The sequence below is a fragment of the Nerophis lumbriciformis genome, linkage group LG14 (genome assembly GCF_033978685.3).
Source record: "Nerophis lumbriciformis linkage group LG14, RoL_Nlum_v2.1, whole genome shotgun sequence".
NCBI lineage: Eukaryota > Metazoa > Chordata > Actinopteri > Syngnathiformes > Syngnathidae > Nerophis > Nerophis lumbriciformis.
The window spans coordinates 26,713,824-26,728,223 of NC_084561.2; positions in this window are offsets into that span (position 1 = coordinate 26,713,824).

Here is a 14,400-nt window from a genome sequence, read left to right on the forward strand (position 1 = left end):
CATCAGTAGAAGAGGACGCAAAATAGCTTACATTCTTTTCCTCTTGTTTTTGAGCGCCGAGTATGCTGTTCTTTTTCCGTTTTCCCACAGGTTCTGACTAAGGATGTATACTGAGTACCAGTATTTTAAGGTACCGGTTGCTAATTGGGTAGGTTCAAGCGGGCCGTGAAAATTCTGGACTAATGATACTGCTCTCGGTACTTTTTTATCCAGCTGACTGTCGTAGTTATGACATGCACGGCTGTCACATTAATTCAGGTGTCATCGCAAAGCATAATAAAAAAGATACAGCGGAACAGCCAATGGGAGTCGACCAGATACCGCCCCTCTTCCGGGAGGAATCATAGATTTACAGTCCATCTGAATCACGGACACATTCAATGTTTGCTAAAAACAGAATCTAAATGCGGAAAGTTGCGGAAATTGTCGTAATGTGACTGAGATACTGTCATTGAGAGAAAAAAGGGACACTTGACAAACACTCACCTCCATGGAGCCGTGCCATCCAGGGGCCGGCCCTGCACTATACACCCTTCTGGGGCCATGCAGGCCATAGTCGAGGAGCACAGGGCAGACGTTCCTTCCAGGGTGGATGTTTTTGTCTGGGGTAAAATCCTTCACTTTAGCCTACAGTGGGTCTGCTCAGCTCCGCTTTCCGTTCAGAACTCGAGGCCGCTGATTCGTGACAATCTGGTTGCTTCATTATTTGTTTTGCAGGACGCAACTAGACCCGTTCATCACTCTACTGCGCAGTGCACGCGCTGCCTCTCTCTCTCTCTTTACTCGCCCACTCACTCACTGATGTCACTCACACATTGCCATTCTCACAAACACACAGGCGGTGCTCTCATATGTTAACTAGCTCCCCTGCTGTGCACATGTAGATATATAACATGTACATTAAGTTACGTTAAAGTACCAATGATTGATGAAATGGTGAAATTTGTCCTCTGCATTTGACCCATCCCCTTGTTCACCCCCTGGGAGGTTAGGGGAGCAGTGAGCAGCAGCGGTGCCGCACCCGGGAATAATTTTTGGTGATTTAACCCCCAATTCCAAGCCTTGATGCTGAGTGTAATGGGTAATGGGAGGTAATGGGTCCCATTTTTATAGTCTTTGGTATGACTCGGCCGGGGTTTGAACTTACAACCTACCGATCTCAGGGCGGACACTCTAACCCCTAGGCCACTGAGTAGGCATATCTACATAACATGTAGATACGTAGACGCGCACACAGCTGCTTGGCTTGATGCCAAATATTAGCGGAGTTAAAACTGCCCAATTAGCGTGAAATAATGCAAGTAAAATGAATTTTGTAAAAAATTGCTACAATTTGTGTTTTTACCTGCTACATGTCTTATCTTTGTACATTTATCCATATTTTTGTTTTGAGTATTTACTAAACTATTTCTTTTTCTTAAAGCACAGAACAGGAGTAGAAACCATAAATCATGAATAATATAATATGATGTCAATAAAGCTTTTTATTATAGTCTAATCTAATCCTTGATAATGGCAGACTATATTTAATATGGAAAATTGTAAACTGTTATTAGATGTGTTTAATGGCCTTTAATTTATTTTTTAACCTTCTCAAATTGTACTTTGAGTGCAATAGGAAACATATGTTTAATGTATTGTAATATATTCCGTTAAAATACAATTTTCATAGTTTCCTTTCTTTGGAAAAGTATTGATATACATTTTGGTACTGGTACCAAATTATTGGTATCGCGACAACCCTAGTACTGACAAATACCGATAAGGGTATGGTATAAAGTCTTAAGGATATACAACCCTAGTTCTGACTAAGTCTATCTCCCCTCAAGGGTGCTCCTAATTTTCAAGATCGCATGTGGCTTGAGCCTCTTCCATTTTTTTTATGCAAACTCTGACCAAAACCCTTTTTCTTAAAAACAATCGCTGCAAATTAGAAGATGCTACCAAAGCAATTTCGATGCCCTGAGAATACAATACTCTGAAGAAATGGGACTTTTCACATTATGTTAATGTTTCAAGCATGTGTGAAATAAATTAAACATAATAAATTGTGGCTCTGGTGGAAATTAGTGCAACCTAACATGAGTACACTTATTCTTAATTAGATCTTTCAGTACAGAACATACTCTGCAGGACTGAAACGTGGTACACATTGTGGTACATATTGTGGTACATATTAGGTAAGAGGCAGAAAGTGTAACTGTCTCATGTTATCATCACACGTCTATCGCATAAACAAATACAGTGCAGCCCAACATTTGGTCGAATTGTGACATTAAAATCAACCGTGAATTTGAATTGACTCCATTCCTCAGAATGTTGAATTGAAATTTGAATGACAGGATTTGCAATTCAGAGAAATAACTTTATAGTCAAGTAGCATGAAGAATTTGTCATGTTCAACAAAGCGGTTGGCTGCTTTTTTTCTTACACTTTGGACCTTGCGGCCTATAAGATTGTGTGGCTAATTTATGGATTTTTCTTCACTGAGGGCCATAATAAAACGTTTAAAAAACAAACAAAAAACAAGCAAAAACACTGAGAATGTGTTTTATTGTATATCTATTGGACGAGTTTGCTCACTGCATGTGCTGCCTTGTGCTTCCATTTACCACACTGCAAAAACTGAAATCTAAGTAAGATTAAATATCTCAAATAAGGGTGATATTTGCTTATTTTCTGTCTGATAAGATAATTCTTCTCACTAAGCAGATTTTATGTTAGAGTGTTTTACTTGTTTTAAGGGTTTTGGTCCTAAATTATCTCAGTAAGATATTACAGCTTGTAGCTGAGATGTTATGACCTATATTGAGTAAAACATGCTTGAAACTAGAATATCAACTGTTGCAAAGCTGTGTCATCAACACTCACAAGTATAAAACTACTTTTTTAAAGTAATAATTTCTTACTTCAAGCATTAATAAAAAGATCATGATGCTGAGCGCATATCATTATGTCAACATAATGGCACTAGCATTTACTTAATTTAAGAATATTTTTCAACATATTGAGCAAAAAGGTCTCTTTTTTTCTACCAACAAAAGTGCACTTGTTATTAGTGAGAATATACTTATTTTAAGGTATTTTGGGGTTCATTGAGGTTAGTTAATTTTACTTGTTTTGGAAAGTCTTGACAAGCCGGATTTTCTTGTTCTATTGGCAGATAATTTTGCTTAGTTCAAATAAAATACCCCTAATTTTTGTATTTTTTGTTTTTGAACACTGACTTTTTGCAGTGCAGTAGTGCTTTGAACAGGAAATAGAAATGCCGTTCAGTCTTCCAGCCATCCAAAGCGTTTCTACTTGTACGGCTTCTTCATTCATAACTCCAAGCAACGTTTGTAAGTTTTACAATATAACTAAAACTGTTTATACTTACTAAACGTCCCATGTGTGATGTCTGTAGGAGTGTTTTCATGCATATTGTATGTGCTATTGTAATGTAATGAAGCTAGCGTTGTTAGCATTAGCTAATTTGCTAATACGAGTGTCTGTGTTAGTATTTTTAACTTACAATGACCTTTTTTTGGTATTGTTTCAGTTTCACAAATTCCTCAGTGAATTCACCAAAACGTCACTGTGGAGTTATTGAGTCTGTTTAGCTAAATGGAGAGCTAGCTCACGCAGCCAGTGGGTCCATGACGATGACTTCTGTTTTGTTTGATCAGCCATTTTACTGATTGTTTGGAAACAATCAAGGTATATAAATAAGCATGTACAAAAATATTTATGTGTAAATAACTCATTTCACAGCGTCTATATGTGCGGCTTATAGTCCGGTGCGGCTAATATATGGAAACATATTTTTTCCCCCTAAAGCTTAGTGAGTGCAGCTAATATACCGGTATATATATACACATATATATTTTAGAAGGAACAAATATTTTTCCAAATATTAGCCGCACCTGACAATGTTGTGAAATTAGTCATTTAGACAGAAAGATTTTGTAAATGTTTATTTACATACCTTAATTGTTTCCAAACGACGTCTGTAACACGGCAGTTTTACTGCCGATCAAACAAAACAGAAGTCATCGTCATGGACCCATTAGCTGCGGAAGCTAGCTCTTTCATCAGCCTAACAGACTCTATAACTCCACGGAGATGTTTTGATGAATTTACCAAACAGAAACAATACAAAAAGAATGCCATTGTAAGTTGAGAATTTGATAATCTTACCAATGTTTGTAATGCTTGTTATGTGGTAGGTTTTTGTGTTGCATATCTAAGATCTTACTTTTTTCTGTATGTTTTAATTAAGGCTGAAACGACGCGTCGACATAGTCGACGTCATCGGTTACGTAAATACGTCGACGCCGTTTTTGTGCGTCGACGCGTCGCATATTTACGTCACACTACCGTCATGGCGGAGCGCAAAGCAGATGATGCGGGCCGTGCGAGCGAGGGAAAAAAAGCACGTCAAAAGTGTGGGAGTATTTCAATAAACGGCCTAATAATGTTGTAGCGGCGAACAGCTGTCTCGTCAGCTGACGCGCGAGCTCGCAACCATGGCTGCTTAGCAACCAGCCAAACCCCACTTAATAAAATTATATTTTATCTTAGAGCACATCCGCCTCCCTATTCACCTAGGCAACCCCAGAAAATCAGAATCAGAATCAGAATCAGCTTTATTGTCATTACGCAAGGTAACGAGATTGAGGCCATTCCATACAGTGCGATGTGTGCATGCTAGAAAAACAATGTGCAAATATATAAAAATATAAAAAAATGTAGAAGTGCAATGAATATGGTGTGAAATGAATATATACATGAAAAAACACAAAACAAAAAACAGGGTGGTTGGTGGAATGGGTTATTGCACCGAAGAGAAGGCAGTTATGAGGGACAATGGGGCAGTCCGTTCAGGATGGTTATGGCCCTGGGGAAGAAGCTGTTCTTTAGCCTGTTTGTTTTGGTTTTAATGCACCTGTAGCGCTTCCCAGAGGGCAGCAGGTGGAACAGGTCAGAGCCAGGGTGGGTGCTGTCCTTGATGATGGCACTGGCTCTGTTGAGGCAGCGGGAGGTGTAGATGTCCGTCAGAGAGGGGAGAGGGCGGCCGATGATCTTCTGAGCCGTCTTGACTACTCTTTGAAGCCTCTCCCTGTCTGCTGCAGTGCAGCTGCCGTACCATACCGTAATACAGTAGGTCAGCAGGCTCTCGATGGACGAGCGGTAGAAGGTCAACAGCAGGTCAGGCTTCAGGTTGTACTTCCCGAGGACTCTAAGGAAGTGTAGCCGCTGCTGAGCCTATGTATATATGCCTATGTATATAATTCGGCATTATTTCGGCCAGTCGGCTTATATGATCAGAGCCGATCAGTTACTACGCGGCGCGCTCCCGTCTCATCTGCTGGTGCGCGAGCCCGGTAATTAGACAGCTTTGTCAAATCAAGGAGTACAAAAGACGCCAGGGCAGAGTGGAAAAAGGTTTAGTTCATTACAGATAACCAAAAGTTGTGCCAAAAGTGTACCAAAACCAAAAGCTGAACGGACAGCCGGTAAGATTTAATATTTCTCTTTGTGGGTGTGGCGCACCTGTTGCGCTGGTGAGATTGGGTGGGGGGTGGGGGAGTTGTGTGCATGTAGTGTGCTTAGTCTGGAGGCTAAATACACACGGTGTTTTATGTAACTGTTGTTTAGTGTTGATATTCTTTGCTTAGTTTGATAAATGTTGGAGCAGTTTGCTTCATCAGGAGGGTGAAGTCGCTCAACTTTAAGTGTTGGATTTAACTGTGTTGGATCATTGGCTGCTGGTGAGGGCATAGAAAAAGGGGCATTTTTCTACCAGTAGACAGCGTTTAACATTGAGTGTTTCACTGCTAAATTAATAATATATTTATATTGAATATGGATTTTAAATATGTATCTAAATAGGTGGTTAATTGGTTAGGTATTTATGTATTTGCATATTGGGTTTTCTGCTGCATTTATCTATTGTGTTTCTGGGTTTAAATGTATTTTATATGTATCTTGGTGCATTTATGTTGAGACAATTTATTTAAAATCTGTTTTAACTTAAAGGAAAAGATGTGTCCATTTTCTTGCACTTGTTTAATGGTTAAGAGTTTGATAGCCTAATTAATAATTGTAAATTATGGGATTGATAATTGATTGATTTTTTTACAGCATGTTAATCTTGTGGTGTTTTGTCCTTAAAGGTTTTTCACCTACTAAAGAAGCTAAAGGCTACTAAAGAAGCTAAAGGCTACTAAAGGCTACTAAAGACAGCTAATGACAGCTAAAGAAACTAAAGTCTACTACCACTGCTAAAGACTGCTAAAAAGACTAAAGAAGAAAAAAGAAGCTGTTTCTTCGTTGGAAAAACTGTTGCAAACTAAAGGAAAATAAAAGGAAAAAGTAACTACAGTCTGGTCTTTTGAGTGAAATCCAGAAGCCACATTCAGCATTGGTACATCCCTTCAAGTGTGGGATAAGCACAGCGAAAAAAGCAAAACACTTGACAGTTGTTGTATGCACACTGTGTCGAGCGGAAATGGCCTATCATAGCAGCACAACGGCTATGAACGAACATTTGAAAAGAAAACACCCGACAGCGTTCTTGCCATCACCATCAACTAGTCAATCGTCCGCGTGAGTATACGTTGTCATCATTACACAAAAACATGAATGTGTAATTTGTATCTGCGTTGTAAATTCATAAACTAAAACACTGTTTCGCTCTGAGAGGCGCGTTTGGCGTGCCTGTTCAGTGTTTACAAAGACGCGCTCCTCTTTAACGCTAACGTTAATTAGTTGTGCAAATACCTTTTACAACATTAACAGTTACATATACTATGTACAAACGAACAATTAACTTTCACTTTAACCATACAATCATTGTTGTGTTATTAAGCAAAATAAGCAATACTTTTACTTTTGCTGAAATGTTTACACTGTTACAGAATATTTCGTTTTGCACTTTTTTGTATTGGATGTTTATCTTTATTTTTGCACATTTTAAAGCAAAATAAGCAATACTTTTACTGTAGAAATGCTTATACTATTGCAGAATATTAAGATTTGCACTGGATGTTTACTTTTATATTTGCACATTAAAAAGCAAATAAGCTACTTTTAAATTTGTTAAATGTTAAAAGTTTTAAATGTTTACATTGTTACAGAATATTTTGTCATGTTGTTGTCAATGTTGACTGAGTGGCCATACTTTTTTTTTTGTAAATAAAAGTCATGCCTTTTGAAAAAACTGCCCTACATTTATTTTTTCATCTTCATTTTAAATAAAAAAAATAATCGGTAAAAGGAAAAATAATCTATAGATTAATCGAAAAAAATAATCTATAGATTAACCGATTAATCGAAAAAAAAAATAATCTATAGATTAATCGATAGAAAAATAATCGTTAGCTGCAGCCTTAGTTTTAATGGATGTCCTGATCTTGCTGGCTGCAAAAAAGTACAAATAAAGTAACCCAACACAGCCACTTGTAAATGTGTTAGCATATTAGCTAATGCTAACAACGCTAACTTGATTACATTACAATATCACATACAAATATGCTTGAAACCACTCCTACAGACATTACACATGGGACGGTAAGAATTGTTTTTGTTATGTATACAGGGGGAGTAGTGTCGGCACAGTTCCACAAGGGGGCGATGTCGTTCTATGATTTATTTTATATATACACAATATAATATATATAATAAAGAAACAATACTAACAAATAAACTAGAGAAAGGAGTGTGACCAAAAACCCAAGAGTGTGTATGGTAGTGATGGGTCCGGCAACACCGATGCATCGGCGCATGAGTCGAGCTCATAGAGCGAAACCCTGTGTCGGTGCGCGTACCGCTTTTAGAAAGTCACGTGACCGATCATGAGCTGTTTTGGTCACGTGACCGATACGCGAACTGTGTCGCACTGACGCCTCCTCTGTGCCCTGTGAGCGGCTCTTTTCTACAGCCGGAGAAATAATAACTAAGAAGAGAAAGCGTCTAAAATTTAATACGTTGGAAAAACTGTTTTTAAAAAAAAATAAAAATGTGTAAAAAAAAAAAAAAATAATAATTTCCAGGTCCACAAGCATCCTCATTCACAACACGTTCTCTTAGATTTCCATGTTATGATACATGTTCACATTATTTATTGACTGTATCTAAAAAAGACAAAAAATATATTTTTATTTAAATGAAGTTACGAAATAATCCTAAATGAAATACAATGACTTGGTTTATATTATTGTATATACTAGGTCAGTGGTTCTCAACCTTTTTTCAGCAATGTACCCCCTGTGATTTTTTTTTAATTCAAGTACCCCCTAATCAGAGCAAAGCATTTTTGGTTGAAAAAAAAAGACAAAGAAGTAAAATACAGCACTATGTCATCAGTTTCTGATTTTTTAAATTGTATAACAGTGCAAAATATTGCTCATTTGTAGTGGTCTTTCTTGAACTATTTGGAAAAAAAGATATACAAATAACTAAAAACTTGTTGAAAAATAAACAAGTGATTCAATTATAAATAAAGATTTATACACATAGAAGCAATCATCAACTTAAAGTGCCCTCTTTGGGGATTGTATTAGAGATCCATCTGGATTCATGAACTTAATTCTAAACATTTCTTCACAAAAAAAAATAAATCTTTAACATCAATATTTATGGAACATGTCCACAAAAAATCTAGCTGTCAACACTGAATATTGCATTGTTGCATTTCTTTTCACAGTTCTTTTTGACAGACATTTTAGTGACAAACCTGAGCTTGTGCTTCACTGAGTTTATGAACTTACATTCATATTTTGTTGAAGTATTATTCAATAAATATATTTATAAAGGATTTTTGAATTTTTGCTATTTTTAGAATATTTAAAAAAAATCTCACGTACCCCTTGGCATACCTTCAAGTACCCCCAGGGGTACGCGTACCCCCATTTGAGAACCACTGTACTAGGTCATAAAATCAGTGTCAGTTGAGTCGGTCCATAGGTTGCCTGTAGGGATTTTTAATGTCCAGCAGATGTCAGTATTTAGTGACACAGTATCAACACAGTATCAATACAGTTTTGCAATGTGTCGAAACGCTTCATGACGCCTCATCAACCCATCACTAGTGTATGGTGTAAGACTAAGTGTAGGAATTAATTGTTGAGTGTTACCAGAGTGATGAGTGAGGAAACCGACAAATCCAAAGGGGTTAGGCAGAGAAGGTCCGTGTCCAAGCGGTAGGTCGAGATCCAAGAGGCAGTCCGTGAAGCAGGAGGCGAGACGAGGAATGACGAGACACACAGCTCGACACGTGGAACACAGGCAGAGGGACATCAACAGAAGGTTACATTCTGGCCACGGATAGCAGGCTGAGCAGGCTCTTGAAGGCCGGACCTCTCATTAGCGCCAGGTGCGCAGATTGCCAGTGAATGATTGCAGCTGCCGGCTGGAAGTGCGCAGCCATGGGCGCATCCCGAGGCGCGTTCCCAGAGGCACAACAAGCAGACCGCAAAGATGGCCGTGACAGTTTTAGTTTTATTGAAAAACTAACAAATGTTGCTTGGAGTGATGAATGAGGAAACCAAACGAGTAGAAACGCTATGGACAACTAGAAGACATTGTCTGTCGAAAACTATTTGTTGAAATCAAAACATTACGGTAATTAGCGAAGAAAAATCTATAAATTAGCAGCACATTTTTATAAGCCGCAGGGTTCAAAGTAGAGATGTCCGATAATAGCTTTTTTGATGGTATCCGAAATTCCAATATTGTCCAACTCTTAATTACCGATTCCGATATCAACTGATACTGATATATACAGTCGTGGAATGAACACATTATTGTGCCTAATTTTGTTGTGATGCCCCACTGGATGCATTAAACAATGTAACAAGGTTTTCCAAAATAAATCAACTCAAGTTATGGAAAAAAATGCCAACGTGGCACTACCATATTTATTTATGAAGTCACAAAGTCCATGGTTCTCGCCCGGAAAAGGGTGGAATGCCATCTTCGGGTTGGGGAGGAGAGCCTGCCCCAAGTGGAGGAGTTCAAGTACCTCGGAGTCTTGTTCACGAGTGAGGGAAGAGTGGATCGTGAGATCGACAGGCGGATCGGTGCGGCGTCTTCAGTAATGCGGACGCTGTATCGATCCGTTGTGGTGAAGAAGGAGCTGAGCCGGAAGGCAAAGCTCTCAATTTACCGGTCGATCTACGTTCCCATCCTCACCTATGGTCATGAGCTTTGGGTTATGACCGAAAGGACAAGATCACGGGTACAAGCGGCCGAAATGAGTTTCCTCCGCCGGGTGGCAGGGCTCTCCCTTAGAGATAGGGTGAGAAGCTCTGTCATCCGGGAGGAGCTCAAAGTAAAGCCGCTGCTCCTCCACATCGAGAGGAGCCAGATGAGGTGGTTCGGGCATCTGGTCAGGATGCCACCCGATCGCCTCCCTCGGGAGGTGTTTAGGGCACGTCCGACCGGTAGGAGGCCACGGGGAAGACCCAGGACACGTTGGGAAGACTATGTCTCCCGGCTGGCCTGGGAACGCCTCGGGATCCCCCGGGAGGAGCTGGACGAAGTGGCTGGGGAGAGGGAAGTCTGGGCTCCCCTGCTTAGGCTGCAGCCCCCGCGACCCAACCTCGGATAAGCGGAAGAAGATGGATGGATGGATGGATGGACAAAGTGCATTATTTTTTTTAACATGCCTCAAAACAGCAGCTTGGAATTTGGGACATGCTCTCCTTGAGAGAGCATGTGGAGGTTGAGGTGGGCGGGGTTGAGATAGGGGGCGAGGTAGGAGGTAGCGGGGGGTGTATATTGTAGCGTCCTGGAAGAGTTAGTGCTGCAAGGGGTTCTGGGTATTTGTTCTGTTGTGTTTATGTTGTGTTACGGTGCGGATGTTCTCCCGAAATATGTTTGTCATTCTTGTTTGGTGTGGGTTCACAGTGTGGCGCATATTTGCAACAGTGTTGAAGTTGTTTATACGGCCACCCTCAGTGTGACCTGTATGGCTGTTGACCAAGAATGCATTGCATTCACTTGTGTGTGTGAAAAGCCGCAAATATTATGTGATTGGACCGGCACGCAAAGGCAGTGCCTTTAAGGTTTATTGGCGCTCTGTACTTCTCCCTACGTCCGTGTACCACTCTGTACAGCGGCGTTTTAAAAAGTCATACATTTTGCTTTTTGAAACCAATACCGATAATTTCCGATATTAAATTTTAAAGCATTTATCGGCCGATAATATCGGCAGCCCGATATTATCGGACATCTCTAGTTCAAAGCGTAGGAAAGAAGTAGTGGCTTATAGTCCAGAATTCACGGTATTAGATGCACTCCAAAGTTCCTGAGAGAAAGAGGAAGTAAAACCAGCAAATAAGGCAAGAAAATGTAAAATGCACGAGCACACGCAAGAGCGCCTCATTTGAATTGCAGATGTCTTCATGTTTCTTCATCTGCCGCCATCGAGAAGATGAGCCTTCCTCCTTGGAAGACTTTTTGGTAATTATCCGCTAATGGCACTTGGTCCGTCGACTCCTCCTCAAGTGCATATAGGCCTTCGCACACGCACTCACCCAGATAGCAGACTCAAAAGCAATCGCTCTATAAATGCAGACAAACACGCGCAGGAAGACAAATAGATACACCAGCAAACATTAGTAAAATGCTAATGACACACATTATGCACGTAAAAACACACAAACACATACTTGGACACACAACGACAACGGTGTGTCTCCGCCACTCGATCTCCCCCCCCCCCGGCTAATCTGTGCACATTTATTATCCAGCAGATAATGGAACTGTCTTCCAGGAGGCAGAGGAGGAAGGTGACAGAGACAACAGAGATGAAGCCGCCAGTTCGCTCGCTACACCTTAAAACATAAACTTTATTGCAACTTTTTATGACGCTACAAAAGTCGTGTTTTTGCTAGGGTCACCTGAGCTGTGAGGCAAAGTGACAAAACAGGTGAAGTGCTGGAGAGGAATAAATAAAACGGCTCCAAATTGCAAAATAGTAATGAAACACTCGAGCTGTTTTGTGTAATTGCTGCTCTCATATAAAGAAATAATTAGCTTATTAAATCCTGAGGTGAAACATCGGAGTAAATGTTCAATAAATCTGGTTCATTAAGCCAGGATGAATGCAAAACCACATCTTTTTTTTTTGTCAATAAAACATCTAACCAGCAGGGGCAGCAGAGAGCTGAATTTGTGGGTGGTGTTTTTGGTTTTATTCTATTACTTTATTGCAGTGGTTCTCAAAAAACGTTTTTTTTTTTTTTTAATGAAGTACCACCTCAGAAAACACTTGGCTCTCCTAGTACCACCATAATGACCAACATTAAAATACATTAGCGTGGTAGGCCTAAGTATTCATGAAAAATAAGGCAGATGTTTTATCTTACATACACTTGTAAAGAACATAATGTCATGGCTGTCGTGAGTTTCCAATAATTTCTACAACTCTTATCTTGTGATAGAGTGATTGGAGCACATACTTGTTGGTCAACAAAAACATTCATAAAGTTTGGTACTTTTATGAATTTATTATGGATCTACTGAAAATGTGACCACATCTGCTGGGTCAAAAGTATACATACAGCAATGTTAATATTTGGTTACATGTCCCTTGGCAAGTTTCACTGCAATAAGGCGCTTTTGGTAGCCATCCACAAGCTTCTGGTTGAATTTCTGACCACTCCTCTTGACAAAATTGGTGCAGTTACGCTAAATGTGTTGGTTTTCTGACATGGATTTGTTTCTTCAGCATTGTCCACACGTTTAAGTCAGGACTTTGGGAAGGCCAACCTAAAACTTTAATTCTAGCCTGACTTAGCCATTCCTCTACCACTTTTGACGTGTGTTTGGGGTCATTGTCCTGTTGGAACACCCAACTGCGCCCAAGACTCAACTTCCGGGCTGATGATTTTAGGTTGTCCTGAAGAATTTGGAGGTAATCCTCCTTTTTCATTGTCCCATTTACTCTCTGGAAAGCACCAGTTCCATTGGCAGCAAAACAGGCCCAGAGCATAATACTACCACCACCATGCTTGACGGTAGGGTGGTGTTCCTGGAATCAAAGGTCTCCCCATTTTCTCCTCCAAACATATTGCTGGGTATTGTGGCCAAACAGCTACATTTTTGTATGTGTAATATTTTTGGCGATGCACAATTATCAACAGTGATACTTCATATTAGGGCTGCAACTAACGATTAATTTGATAATCGATTAATCTGTTTATTATTACTTCGATTAATCGATTAATAATCAGATAAAAGAGACAAACTACATTTCTATCCTTTCCAGTATTTTATTGAAAAAAAACCAGCATACTGGTGCCATGTTCTTTCAACTTGCCAAATAAAACAAATAAATGTTACAAAAATGCACACTTTTGACACCCCTGCTATAGATTATAAAAAATTAAATCTGATAAATGTATGGATAAAAATCAGAACCTGACGACGCATGCGCATTTATCACAACTCTCTCACTCTCTCTGTCTCTCCCCCTCCCTCACGAATGCTGCTGCGCGCACAACTTGTTGTGTTTTTAACCTTCTTAACCCTGAACGTACATTGAAAATACACGCAACCCTAACTCAAAATGCCGGACATTTGAGAAACATCGCCCGACAGCTCCGCAAAAGAGGACATGTCCGGTGAAAAGAGGACGTATGGTCAGTCTATACCTAGCCCGATCGCTGCTAGTCCCCTTTTGCTAACATGCTAGCAGCTAACGGGCTACGTATAGACTGACCATACGTCCTCTTTTCACCGGACATGTCCTCTTTTGCGGGGCTGTCGAGGCTGAGTATTGTTTACACAACGGGCAGTACGCTACTTAATATGTCCGTGTAGAAACTCATTCGGTACACTTCCGCACCGAAACTAAACCCCCGTACCGAAACGGTTCGATGCAAATACACGTACCGTTACACCCCTAATATTTTTTATTATTGTTTTTCAGCAGTTTGTAAATGTTGCAGTTTATTGTTAAGGTGTTTGAGCTTAATGGTGTTCTTTATGCGTGCACATGAACGACACTTTCATTGAGTCCGATCATCAACGTCCTCTCACCGAGGATACTTTATTCTTCTTCTCCTGTTGAACACACAACTGCTGCGGTGTTAAACACTACACAGCACCAGAGCGCCCCAAGTGGAGAACATGCGCTACAACATCCAACCTCTACAACAAAGCTACACAGAGTAAGAGCGCAGATATATACAATCTTAACACCCCCACTCGCTATTAGCTCACTGTGTTAAACCAATTTGTAAACAATATTTCAAGAACATCTTCCATCATCCTGTTTTGTTAAGATCTCTCCTTCTAGTCTTTATCCCAAAATGCCAAACATATTCTGTGAAAAACATTTCAACTTCTGTTTAGTAGCTGGTTTTGTCAGGATATCAGCAACCATTTGTTCTGTAGGGCAATATTCCA